This window comes from Belonocnema kinseyi, chromosome 9 (genome assembly GCF_010883055.1).
Source record: "Belonocnema kinseyi isolate 2016_QV_RU_SX_M_011 chromosome 9, B_treatae_v1, whole genome shotgun sequence".
NCBI lineage: Eukaryota > Metazoa > Arthropoda > Insecta > Hymenoptera > Cynipidae > Belonocnema > Belonocnema kinseyi.
This window is the reverse complement of record NC_046665.1, coordinates 106,293,411-106,307,078: the sequence shown is the minus strand read 5'-3', so window position 1 is coordinate 106,307,078 and position 13,668 is coordinate 106,293,411. Positions and strand designations below refer to the sequence as shown.

Sequence of the window (13,668 nt, the reverse complement as noted above, 5' to 3'; positions counted from 1 at the left end):
ATAAAAAAATATTCTGATGTTAAAAGTTCCTAAATAGATATATTATAATACAACTTTTTTTTTTTATTTAAAAAACAGTTAGTCAGGACTTTTTTGGTGAGATGCAGATTTTATATGCAGACTTTTACAAAATAAAAAAATAAAAAAAAAGGAGAGAGGGGGCACCCGGGTTTGAACCGGGGACCTCTCGATCTGCAGTCGAATGCTCTACCACTGAGCTATACCCCCAAGTTGTTACTCATAGTTTTTAAGGCCGTAGTAGAGTTAACCTTCATTAAAATGTCATTAGTAAAAGGATTTGTTATATGTATCAAAATTAAAAAATGATAGGTAAATTTTATTTTAAGACGCGCTTTCAAGATTTTTCAAATGAGATTTAAAAAAATTTTTAAATATGTTAGGTTTCATAAGCTTTGACCCCCCCCCCCCATCCATATCTTACGTTATTTTTAATAACAAAATTTTTTCGTGAATTTTGGTAATTAGGGGCAACCTCTAGACAGTGGATATAATCAAACTTGCAGTGAGAAATTATTAATTAAAAGCACAAATGAAAAAAAAATTTAATTTTAATTCATGAACACGCGAATAGTGTCTTACCTATATTCACTTTCAACCAAAAAGATATTTCAGTCAATAAAAACAATCATTTTATCCAAAATGTAAAATTTTTAAGTGAAAACAAAAACAATTATTAACCGAAAATGGAAAAGTTAAATTTCCATTACAAAAATGTAATTTTCAATTAAAAAAAAATAATTTTATAGAAAAAAGTTAAATTTTATATAATAAAGTTAAATTTTATACCAAAGAGTTTAATTTTCTTCCTAAAAAGATGAATTCTCAAGAAAAAATGTAATAGTTGATATGTCAACAAGAAAAGATATGCATTTTTAATAATTAACCGTTGAATGGAAACAACAAAGATGAAATTTCTAACAGATGGGATGAATTTGCAAATAGAAAAACGCAAATTTTCAACAAAAGTTGAATTTTTATCAAAGAAAAATTTTTCAGTCCATACAAAACAAATTTATCTAAAATGTAGAATTTTTAAGCCAAACAGACATTTTTCTACAAAAACGGAATTTCCTTAAAAAATGGAATATATAGTTAAATTTTAATTTTAAAAGTTAATTTAAATAAAAATTTTTTTTTTTAATTTATGAAAGAAAGCAGTTCAAATTTCGACCAAAAACTTTAACTTTCCGCCTTTTCAACCAAATAATTTTATTTTCAATCAAAGAGATGAATTTTCAATCAAGAAGATTAAGTTTTTTCCAAAAAGACGAATTTTCAACCAAATAATTAAATTTTGAAACTAAAAAATATCATTATTAACCAAAAATGGAATAGTTCAATATTCATTAAAAAAATTAATTTGCGACAAAACGGTTGAATTTTCAAGAAAAAATAAGTTTTATCAAAACAGTTTAATTTGAAAGCAAACATTTTAATTTTAAAATAAAAAAGAGTGAATTAAACCAAAAAAATTACATTTCTACCAAAAGAGACGCTTTTTAAATCAAAAAGGCGAATTTTCAACATGAGTCGTATTTTCAACAACAACAGATAACAATAAAAAACATAAATTTGTAACCAATTAGTTGAATTTTCAATCAACGAATATCATTAAAATATTTAAATCCTCAAATAAAACAGATTAAATTTTGATATTTGCAGACTTAAAAATATTTGATGAAAGAAATGCATTTGATTACATACCGCCCATCCAATTTAAGATAGTATAGAAAATTGTAAACCCTCCGCTCCTTGCAACAAGAATTTATGTAATTTATTTCTCTAAGTTTGAATTAAATTATTATATTTTTTGTTAAAAATTTATATTTTTTAGTTCAAAATTCATCTGTTTTGTTAAAAAATTGTATATTTTTGCAGAAAATTCATGTATAATGTTGAAAATTCAAATAAAAATTCAAATGCTTGATTGAAAATGCATGTATTGTATTAAAAATTATTGTTTTTTTTAGTAGAAAATTAATCTGACTGAAAGTTCGTTTCTTTGGTTTAAAACTATTTTTTTTTGTTTATCGAAAATTAAATTTTTTGAACTTAAAGTTGTACTATTTTACATTTTGTCAAAAAATTTTCATGTATATTTAAACGTTTTGATTGAAAATCCATCTGTTTAGTTGAAAATGTAACTATTTCTTTGAAAATTAATTTTATTCTGCTAAAAATTTATTTCTCAAAATTAAAAATTAAACTATTATATTTTTGTTAAAAATGTATCTTTTTATTTTTAATTAAATTTTTTTCTTTGAAAATTTGTATTTTTTGTTCGAAAATTTATCTTCGCGGTTGAAGATTCAACTGTTTAGTTACAAATTTATTTTTTCATTAAAGATGTACCATTTTAGTTAAAAGTTCATTTCTTTGGTCAACAATTTAACAAATTTAGTTGAAAATTCGTATTTTTTGGTTTCATTTAACAGTGTTTTATTGAAAATTAACATCTCTTTTGTGGAAATATCAACTATTACATTTTGCGTTGAGAGTTCATTTTTTTATCAGTGGTTCGTCAGCTTGGTTGAAAATTTAATTATTTTGTTAAAAATGCTCTTTTTCTTGTCTGAAAATTAATTTTTTAACTGCAAATGTAATAATAAAAGTTCACATTAATAAATTTTAAATAAAAAATTCGCTATTAGATTTCAATTCTTAATTATGTGTGTGAATTTGGCAACATTCCTTTCTTCCATTTTTTCAAATTACCCAATCGCCATTGAGAAAAAGCGACAACACCATCGTGTGCCGAATTTCCTAAAATAATTATAATTTAATTCTTTTAATTTTCAATGAACCTAAAGTGTAATTTTAATCAATATAATCTGAAGCCATTAACACAATATCCTTGTTCAGCAAAATTTAGGTTTAGATTTCTAGTTCTGATTAAAAAAAAAAAATCTTTCACCAAAGGAACTTTCACAAATCATGATTTAATAACTTGAAATGATCCGCAAGGCTACTAAAGTTTTTATCGGCAACACACAGTGGGAGAGAAAGCACATTTTTGGACAAAAATCGATTGATAGTGCTATTCTGAGCGGATTTTGATTTTGATTTTTTAGAACTGATCGTAAGGCTTCCAGGTATAGCACTTAACTGTGAAGTTTTAATTTTGACTTAACGGAAATTTTTTATATAACAACAAACTTACAACTTTTTGTTGCTAAACTTTTCCTTGATACCATTTCTTCTCAGACTTTGTAATTCATTGAAAAAGGTCATAAATAAATGTAAAAACTAACTACAAATAAATTATTAGTGGATTAGAGTAACAAAAAATTTTTTAATAATGTTATGAACAAATTAATTAACAAAAGTAGTTTTTTCGTGATTTGCTATGATTAGCTAATTTTGATCCATAAATTTTGTGTAAAGTATCTCAGATACTGATGTGCGCTTACAATTAGTTGAGAATAGCTAATGATTGTCAATTATTCAAACAATTTTTATAAACCAATGCACATTTTGATCATTTTTTGAAGAACAGGCTTGATTTTTTGTGGAATCAACTTAAAATGTTTAACCTAAGACTCCTTGCTATGATGTTTTTCATAGTGACCGAAAAGGGTTAATTATGTAAACAATTTTTATAAACAAATGTATATTTTGACCCTTTTATGATGAAATAGCTTGATTTTTTTTTGCGGAATGAATTCTAAACATCTTGCAAAAGAATCTATGCTATCATATCTTTAATAGTGATAGAAAATGATCATTATTTAACGATTTTCATAAATAAATACAAATATTGACCATTTTTCCATTAATGGGTTTAATTTTTTTCGGAATCAATGCGAAATATCTTGAAAAAGAATCCTTGCTAATGTTTGGAAAAACTTCTGGTAGAAGTTCAACTTAAACTTCAAACGGATGCATCCACGTTCCCGACAACCCTTAAACCAAAAAATCCTGACCCAAAATCAATTACACTTGAAACAAATAAAATCCAATCGTTTAATAAATCGGTCAAATGTAGAATATTTTTTGGTCACTATGAAAAATGCAATTGTAAGGAGTCTTAGGAAAAACATTTTAAGTTGATTCCGCAAAAAATCAAGCCTTTTCATAAACAATGGTCAAAATGTACATTTGTTTATTAAAATTGTTTGAATAATTGGCAATCATTAGCTATTCCTAACTTATTGTAAACGCACATCATTATCTGAGATGCTTTATACAAAGCTATTGTTCAAAATTAGCTAGTCATTGCAAATCAGAAAAAAATTACTTTTGTTAATTAATTAGTTTATAACATTAATAAAAATTTTTTGTTGCCCTAACCCACTACTAAATTATTTTTAGTTAGTTTTTGCATTGATTTATGAACTTTTAAAATGAATTTCAAAGTCTTAGAAGATATTGTATTATGGGAAAGTTTAGCAACAAAAATGAATAAGTTTGTTGTTAAATAAAAAATTTCCGTTAAGTCAAAATAAAAATTGCACAGTTAAATGTTATACCTGAAAGCCTTACAATCAATTCTAAAAAAGGAAAATCAAAAACCATTAAGATTTGCACTGCTAGTCGATTTTTGTCCAAAAAATGTGCTTTTACTACCACTGTGCGACAACTCCGCCAATGTTAATGAACTAAATTTTTGTTGTGAAAACCAATGAAACAATTACCAAGAAAAATTGTGCAATAAATCTGGCCAGAAAAACAGTTGAAATTTTATCTGAAAATTTGTTTTGAACATGAATTACGTACCAATCAGATTATTTTTGAGGAAAATAGGTTGAAGTATACAATTTAGGGATATTTTTTCAACACAAATCCACTCTAAAACAAATCCTGAAAATAATTTTGATAAAATCAAAATTTTTTATCCGTATTTTTGGTTAGAATTTTTTAAAATCTTTTTTTCATTAGGTAAAATCATAAAAATTTTCATCAAAATCACTTTGTAACGTTTTTCAGACATAATTTTTTATAAGTAACTAAGTTACTGAAAAGTTACGTAATTTGTAACTTTTGGGGTAACTTGGTTATTAGTTCAAAAAGTAACTTGAAGCGTAACTTAGTTACGATTTTTGAAGTAACTTGGAATATTAATTGCAGCTACTTTAAAGTTATTTTGTGTTTTTTATATCTCCTATTAAGGTAGGTTTATGGATCAGTTATGGGTAGAAAATTAATTTCTTTTCGTTGAGCATTCAAATATTTTTTGGAAATTTCCTTAATTTTGGTTGAACTCAACTGTGATTGATTTCAAATAAAAATAATTATTTTTTTTGTTGTAAAATTCACATTTTCTTTCTTGGTTCAAAATAAATTAAAATTGTTTAAATAACTACCAATATCATTTATTCTAGAAAATAACTTCTTACGATTTCATGGAAAAAAATTCCATAAAAACATTTTTTTTTTAATGAAATACAAACTGTATTAAAAAAGAAGTACTACTCTTGTCATTCATCAAATTTATACCATTTATTCCAAAAAATAATAGCTTTTCACGACATACAGGGGGAGAGAATTATTTTTAAAATTTACATTTATTATAACTATACGTGGAAACTCGTCACTTATCGAATATAAATAATTCAGGTTAAAAAAATTCCCCAAAATACCGTCTTTAGCATGAATTTAATAAAAAAACGGCTATTTTCAATTTTTTGGCAATTCCCTGTCACAATAAACGGGTATTGGAAGGGGGGTAAAGTTAAAAGTTATTGGGTAAAAATTATTCCTGAAATATTCTTTAAGAGATGATTATACTTTAATTTACAAAAAATTTATAATAAGTTCATCTATTTTTCGATTTTTTCGAAAGTCGATAAAGGTATTTGCATTTAAAACCCCACATTAATTTAAAAAGCCTTAAGTTACGGGTTAACATTGAAAAAAAAGAAAAAAAGGTTACGGATTTTCTTTTCCGAGAAAATGAACAAATTGAGGGGGATCGATCACCAACAGTCAAAAGTCGAATTTTTACAGATATCTGTGCATTTGTTGACCTAGAATAAATATTTGACAAGGTGGATAGAATTAAACTTGGGCAAAAATATATTTTGAAGATTTAGGAAAAAGTGGTAAGCTCTTTGATAATTATAAATGATTTTAGCTTTTAAGAGATTGCATTTTTTTTAAAGATTTCTGGGAAAATTAAAAATGGTTTAGGTTTTATTTTAAAATAATAATTTTCTGTTTTGAAGATTTAAAAACATATGGAAAAAGAATATGGAAGACTGAGATTTTAAAAATTTTTCAGAATGAAAAAATTTTTTAGGCAAACTAAATTTTTCTGGGTGTCACGAAAATGGGGAAAAAAGTACATGGGAAATTTTTAAATGATTGTTTTGTAATGAATTCTAAAAAAAATTGAAAAAAGATCACAAATTTTTTAAAATTATTTACTGAAATTAAAAAAAAAATGTGTAAAAGATTTTGAAACAAAATTTTGCAATTTAACCATACTACATAATTAGAAATAAAGGAACTTTATTCTTTTTAATTCTTCGTGTGCAGATTTGTTGCAAAATCTTTTGAAGTTATTGATGTTGGTTTAAAAAATGTAATTTCAAATTTCAGTATGTTTAAGAGATGTTTAGAAATTTTGAAATATTTCAAAAATAATTGAAACTTGTTATGATTTTTTAAGAATTTCGTATGGGGTCATGAAAATAAAGTTTTCTTTAGGTTCCTAGAAAAAATTTTAAATGTTTTTTTATTTCGAATAATTAATTTTAAGAGATTATTTTTTTAACATTTAAAAAGATTTCAAATAGATTAAAAGAAGAATCGAAGAGATTTTAAAGGTCATTTTTTTAATTTTTCAGAATTTGAAAAAATGAGGAGAAATTTGAATAATTTTTAAAAATTATAAAGTTTAGGAGATCTGACGAGATTAAATAATAAGAATTTTCTTAATATTCGTGTGAATATTTTAAATGATTTTTTATTTAAAAAAAATGAACTTTAAGAGAAAATTAAAAAAGGTTTTTAAAGATATCAGAAGATATCAAACAATTTTCTAAAAGTTCGAAAAAGAGTGTAGAAAATTTTAGAGTAAAATTTTTGAATTCCTTAAGATTAAAATTTTGTTTGAAAATTAAAGAAATCAAGTAAATTCAAGAAATACTAAATAGAATTGAAGAGGTTCAAAAATAATTTTTAACTTTAGAAGATTTTTAGAAATGTAGATTATATATATGATATATGTAGTTTTCTAGATAATAAACACATTTTCTTAAAATGCCTGGAAAAGTTTAGAAAATTTTAAAGCTATTTTTTACATTTAAAATTTGTTTTCAAAATTTTAAAGAAAATTCGAGTCAGTTAAAAATATTTTTGGGATATTATTAAGACGTTTTAAATGGAAAATTAAAACAAAAATTAGGAAACATTTCCGAAAATTTATGAAATAGTTCTTGATTTCTTCCAAACTTTTAAAAGCCCTAAAAATGTTTTAAAGAGACTTGAAGTATTTATAATATTTTGTTAAATCGTGAAAAATAAAAAAATTCTTTCAAACCTTCTAGAATCTTTTCTTACACATCTGAAATATTTAAAAAACTTTTTTTAAATTTGGTTAAGAATCTTATAAAAATGATATTAATATAAATTTGAAAACAAACTGACAATACTTATTTTCGTGTTCTCAATTTTCAGAATTGAATTTCAACTCGGATCAAAGTGTCCTCAAATTTGAAAATTTTATTTTATATTATTATTATTATTATTATTATTATTATTATTATTATGTATTCCTTATGGTATTAAATAAAGTTTTATATTGGCGAATTGCAAGTAGTACTTATATTAGGTAACTTCAATATTTGTACGACTATTATGTTTCTAAAAATAATATAAAAAATATCGGGGGGGGGGGGGGGGGCTAAAAGGTTGAAAATAATGTTACGTAATATGTGAACGCCCTTTTCGACGAAGAAGGTGTGGATCGCCAGACAGTGAGGGTACGTGGGTTAGATGATGATTTTTAAATATTTCAGGTGTGTCAAAAAAGAATGTTGAAGATTTAAGAGATTTTAATTTAATTTTATAGGATTTTACAAAATATTAGGAAAAATTCGAGTCTTTTTAAAAGAAGCTTCGAACTTTTGGAAGTTTGGAAGAAATTACGAAATATTTAATAATTGTTCGGAAATTTTTCTAAAATTCAAAATATTTCTAATCGATTTAAAACACCTTAAATTCCTAATAATATTTTTAGCTTACTCTAGATTCTAAATTTTCCCAGGAATTGAAAAACAAATGTTTATTCTCTTGAAACCTTTAGAAATTCTTTTAAAGCTTCTAAAGTTTAATTTTAAAATCTTTAAAGATATATATTTCTAAAAATGTTTTAAAGATTACAATTATTTTTGTATCTCTTCAATTCCACTGAATATTTCTTGAATTAACTGTATTTTTTATTTTATTTTTTTATCTTTCCAAATTACAAAATTTTGCTTTAAAATATTCTACGCCCTTTTCCGACTTTTAGGAAATCGTTTCAAACTTTCTCATCTTGAAAAATTATTCAAATTTTTCAGGAGTTTTTTTTAAGTATGCGAAAATAAGAAAATAGTCTTACAAACTTCCAGAATTTCCTTCCACAATTTTTGAAACCTTTTGAAATGCTATTAAATAAACTTTTAAGATGATTTTTTTCAAAAAAAATCTTATTTTTCCTAGCTACCTAAATAAAATTCTTTCATTTTCATGAAACCTTAAAAAAATTTTTTAAATTTTTATTATTTTTTAATCGTTTTAAAATTTCTGAATATCTCTTAAAACTAGTCAAATTTGTTGAAAAATTATGTAATATGGCAAAATTCTGGATTTAAAATCTTTTACACTCTTTTTAATTAGGATTATTCTGATAAGAACATTTTTTCCATTCTCTTGACACCCTGCAAAATTTAATTTACCTAAAATCTTCAAAACTTAAAATTATTCTTTTAAAATAAAACCTGAGCCTTTTAAAATTTTCCCATAAATCTTGAAAAGAATGAAATCTCCTTAAACCTTTCAGAATTATTAAAAAGCTTCTAATTTTTCCCATCATTAAACAATCATTTACAATTTAAATTTTTTATTCTATCAATAATGCTTAGAAACATTCAGAAATAAATTTTAATTTGAAGTCAAATTATTTATTTAGAAAAATTAATATACAATGTTGATGGTGCAGAAAATTCATAAATTAAAATTTTTCAGTAATCGGGTTAAAATACCTCCTCCCCCACATAAAAAACCGTAACGAAACCTGAGGCTCTTCGCCTGTGATGATTGCTAGAGAGATTGATCAGCAGCCTGGGTCGGGACAGTGCTGCCAAGCGAAAGTGTTATTTAAGTAAATAACACGGGAATTCCAGATCAATCTAAAAATCTCTACCCCCTCCCCCAGATTGCTCCCTTCTTCTCCGAGTGAGTCGCGCTTACCCTGAAAGGGATATAACTTAATGGTACAATAATAATGAATCCTATTGCACCTGAGTGCTCAATTTCTCGAAGAATTCTCGCCGAAAAATGACTGGTTCGATAGTAGTACGGCCCTGTGAATTGTTGGTTTCCAAGCAACCCTTACAACTTACATTAGGAGGTCTGGTCGTGAGTTGCAATAAGAGAATGTTGTCAGTGCGCGTCTTACCCTCGTGAGGAGTGTTTCATCAAGCCCTCTTTATGCATCGAACCTCGTGGTTCCAATTTTCCGTCTTATCTTTCAATTTCGAAATGAATGGGAAGCCCAAATTAAATTCTGAATTCCGTTTTAAAACCTGTGAATCAATTAGAAATAAGGACACCTCTTAGGGCAGCGTCTGCAAATCAAACTTAGTAAGTTTTTTCTTCCAATTTTAAAAAATTAATTCTTTTCTTCAATCTTTGATTAGTCCAAATTTTTTCAAGAAATCTTACCCCCTCATTGTTTGTGATTTGATAAAGAAAAAATGCAGGGGGAGCTATCGGCTCAAAAGCGTTAAAAATTCTATACTTACTATCATTTACATATTACTTTACAAATTAAAAAAATAATAATTTACACACTATTTTAATACATAATTTACTCTCGATGAGAGCTAATGTTACGGAGAATTCCGTAATATAAGTCCGTGCCTAAAGTTCAGAAAATATACTTAAAAATTAAGTTATAGTACCTAAGCCACGGCTTTTAGCGAATTCGGGGTTGCCTTTATTTACAAAATGAAATTTGTGGCCCACGTATTTTGCATTCAATTATTTTACATCACCTCTGTAAAGCATTTAAGATTCTTTTCAGAATAAAATGATTTATTGCATTTTTAACGATCTTGGTCCGATAGCTACAACTAAAATTTGTTTGCATCAACAAAAAATTACGAAATTTTTTTTTCACCGAATAACAAAAAATGTGGAGATAAGAACATTTAAAAAAATGTCTCGCCGCCTTAATATACATTCGTAAAGTAAATAATTCGTTTATTAACTGATTTGATACAGTGGATGTAAATCTAAAATTTATAATTTACTTTCAACCCTGGAAAATTATTTTGCAAATAGCAATTGTCTATGTTTTTAACCATCTTTAAACTCAGAAAGACTCTAATTATTTAACAAATTTTTGTTTTGTTCCTAATTGTATTATTTGTTGTATTTTTTGTTATATTATCTTTTATTTTTACTAGAACATTGTGCACGCACTAATTACATCTCTTTAATTAAGAAAAAGAAACTTCGTTCATTTTCCAAGATTTTGTATGGATCTTATAATATTTTTTTAACATTTAAAAACATAAAAATATATGCATGAGGAAACTTAGAAAAAATCAGACACATTAGACTCTGAAAATGATTATCAAACAATTTTGAGTTGAAACTTCCCACTTTTTAAAAATCTATAAAAAATGATAATATTGAAAATGTAGTTTTAAATTTCAATGGTATTTATAAAAACCATATTTTTCACAGCTATGTCAGCGCCAAAAACTGATAAGTATTTTTAATAATTGGATCTTTTTTATGGTTAAGGGAAAACGCAATTCGTTTTATTTTTTCATTGTAGTTCAAGAAATGTATCTTGACTAACTTTGACTACTTAGATTCTATGTTAATTTTTTTAAAGTGACAAAATTAAATTTTTTATTTAAAATTGCTGAAGACTTCAGTCACATTGATTTATTAGTATATAACACACCAGTTTTAAAAAACATATTTAAGTTTGTGGATCAAAAATAACAATTTAAAAATAAATAAAAAACGTTTTATAGCCCTACCCAGAAAACCCTTAAATTGACAGAGAATTATTTATTTGTAAAAGTACCTTCATATTACTGTGAAGAACTATTTTTGAAATCAATTTATTGAAAATTCAACTCATGTTGAAAAGTCATGTTTTTTTATTGAATTCAACTGTTTTTGATTAAAAATTAAAATCTTTTTTTGGTTGAAATATCAAGTAAAACATTTTTTGTTCTAAGTTCATCTTTTTTAAAATAAAAATTTAAGTACCTGGTCCAAAGTTAAACTTTGTTATTAAAATTACTATTTTTTGATGAAGATTCATCATCTTAATTCAAAATTTATCGTCTTTGTTGCTAATGAGATATTTTGTTAAAAATTTGTGTTTTTTTAGGGGTCAGTCACAAAATTCGAGATCCACTTTTCAGAAATTTCTGACCCCCCCCCCCCGACTGCATGATACTTTTTTCATTTTTCATTGCTCTTAACATGGAGAATGATACTGCGGCAGACACCCCCCCCCCCCAAAGTATCACGTATTTTATGAATGACCCCTTAGTTGAAGATTATGTTTTTACTGAAAATTTTCCTATTTCAGTTGAAACTTTCAACATTTTGTTGAAATTTTTTTGTTAAAAATAATTATTTGTACACTTTCGGTTTAAAATATAACTATTCCAGTTAAAGATTCATCATTTACTTTGAAAAGATAACAATTGCCTAAAATTCATCTTTTATGGTAGAAGTCAATCATTGTGTTTCAAAATTCATATTTTTTCACTTAAAATGAAACTGTACCAATTACATATTCCATCATTTTAATTGAAAATGCGTGGTTAATTTTTTAAAGTAGAAATTTTACGATTTAATTTTTGGATGAAAATTCATCTTTTTTAGTTTAAAATCTGTCTTTGGATGAAAATTCGTCATTTTTGGTAGAAGTTAATCTTCTCAGTTGAAAACTGATCTTTTTCCTTGAAAAATCAAATATTTCAGTTCAGATTCACTACTTTAGTTAAAAAGTCATAATTTTGGTTGAAAATTTATCTCTTTGGTTGAAAATAAGTTTTTTCACTGACAATTTAATTATTCCATTTTTGATTGAAAATTTGATATTTTGTTATTCAAAATTGAACTATTTCGTTAAACCTTCATGTGCTTAATTGAAAAAATAAGCTTTTTGGTGGAAAATTAATCTTCTTGTTAAAAAATTCATCTTTTTGGTTGGAAATTCAAGAATTCCAGTTAAATATTCATCAAGTTAGTTGAATATAAACTTTTTTTGGTTATACATTAGAACAAATTGCTTGAGAGTTAAACTCCTTTGTCAAAAGTTCATCTCTTTGGTTAAAAATTGAACTATTTTGTTGAAAATTCATTTGATTTTTGGTTGAAAATTAATTTTTTTTTATTGAAATTTTAATTATCCTATCTTTGTTTGAAAATGTATTTTTTTGGTTAAAAATTTAAGCATTTCAGTTAAATATTTATCATTTTAGTTCAAAATTCCCTTTTTTGGTTGAAAATTCAAGTATTCCAGTGAAATATTCATCAACTTAGTTGAAAATTAATCTTTTTTACTATAAATTAAAACAAATTGTTTGACAGTTAAACTCCGTTGTCAAAATTTTATCCCTTTGGTTAAAAATTTAATTATTTTCTTGAAAATTCACTCTTTTTATTGAAAATTTAATTATTCCATTTTTGGTTGCAAATTTAGGATTTAGATTGAAAATTTAAGTATTTCAGTTAAACATTCATCATTTTAGTCCAAAATTCATCCTTTTGGTCAAAAATAAAATTACTTTTTTGCAAGTTAAACTCCTTTGTAAAAAGTTCATCTTTTCGGTTTAAATTACATATTTATTTAAGTTGAAGAATATTAGTTTTAAAAAATTTGAAAGTTTATCCAGTCATTTGAATTTTCGCTTAAACATCAAAATAAGCCTAAAACCTTTTTATTTTTTAAAAGATTCAAGGAAACTTTCTACGTTATTGTATGCTATAAATATTTCATAGCTAATATTTTGGCATATTTGATTTTTAATAAAATATAGTGCATAAACTTTATAGGGTAGTTAAAATACCGAAAATCTAGTTTTTAATTTTAATCGAGTTTATGAAAAGCTAATTTTTCGTAGCTATGCCTACTTGGATTCTGTGTTATGTTTCTTGAACTGACAAAATACATTTTTTTCTCATTGCTAGAGACATAAGTTTTTATTGATTTATTACTATTCATTTATCGTAATATTTAAATAGTCCTACATTTTTCATAAACCAGAAATTTTCAGACTTCTTTTTTTAAATGGTGAACGAAATTAAAGCTTCGTTCGACACCAATAGTTTCAGATTGTTTGGAGTAATTTAGAGATGGTTCGAGAATTAATCGAAAATTAATATTAATTAATAAAATTAATATTAATTAAAAATAAAATTTAGGAAATGAGTCTGAATTAGCCATTTTGATGTTTATTC

General features: G+C 25.0%; 1 protein-coding gene and 1 non-coding gene across 3 annotated transcripts in view; one reads left to right on the top strand and one right to left on the bottom strand.

Annotated features, from left to right (window-relative positions):
• Positions 1–156: 156 nt before the first annotated feature.
• On the bottom strand, positions 157–228 carry Trnac-gca. Its single transcript has one exon. It is a non-coding gene; the product is annotated as a tRNA-Cys (tRNA).
• A 9,422-nt stretch (positions 229–9,650) lies between these two features.
• LOC117180817 (inversin) overlaps positions 9,651–13,668 on the top strand; it is a 94,559-nt gene continuing 90,541 nt past the window's right edge. For both annotated transcript variants that reach the window (XM_033373337.1, XM_033373338.1), the window contains exon 1: positions 9,651–9,810. The gene's annotated coding sequence lies outside the window, so the exon portion shown is untranslated. The remainder of the gene's footprint in view (positions 9,811–13,668) is intronic.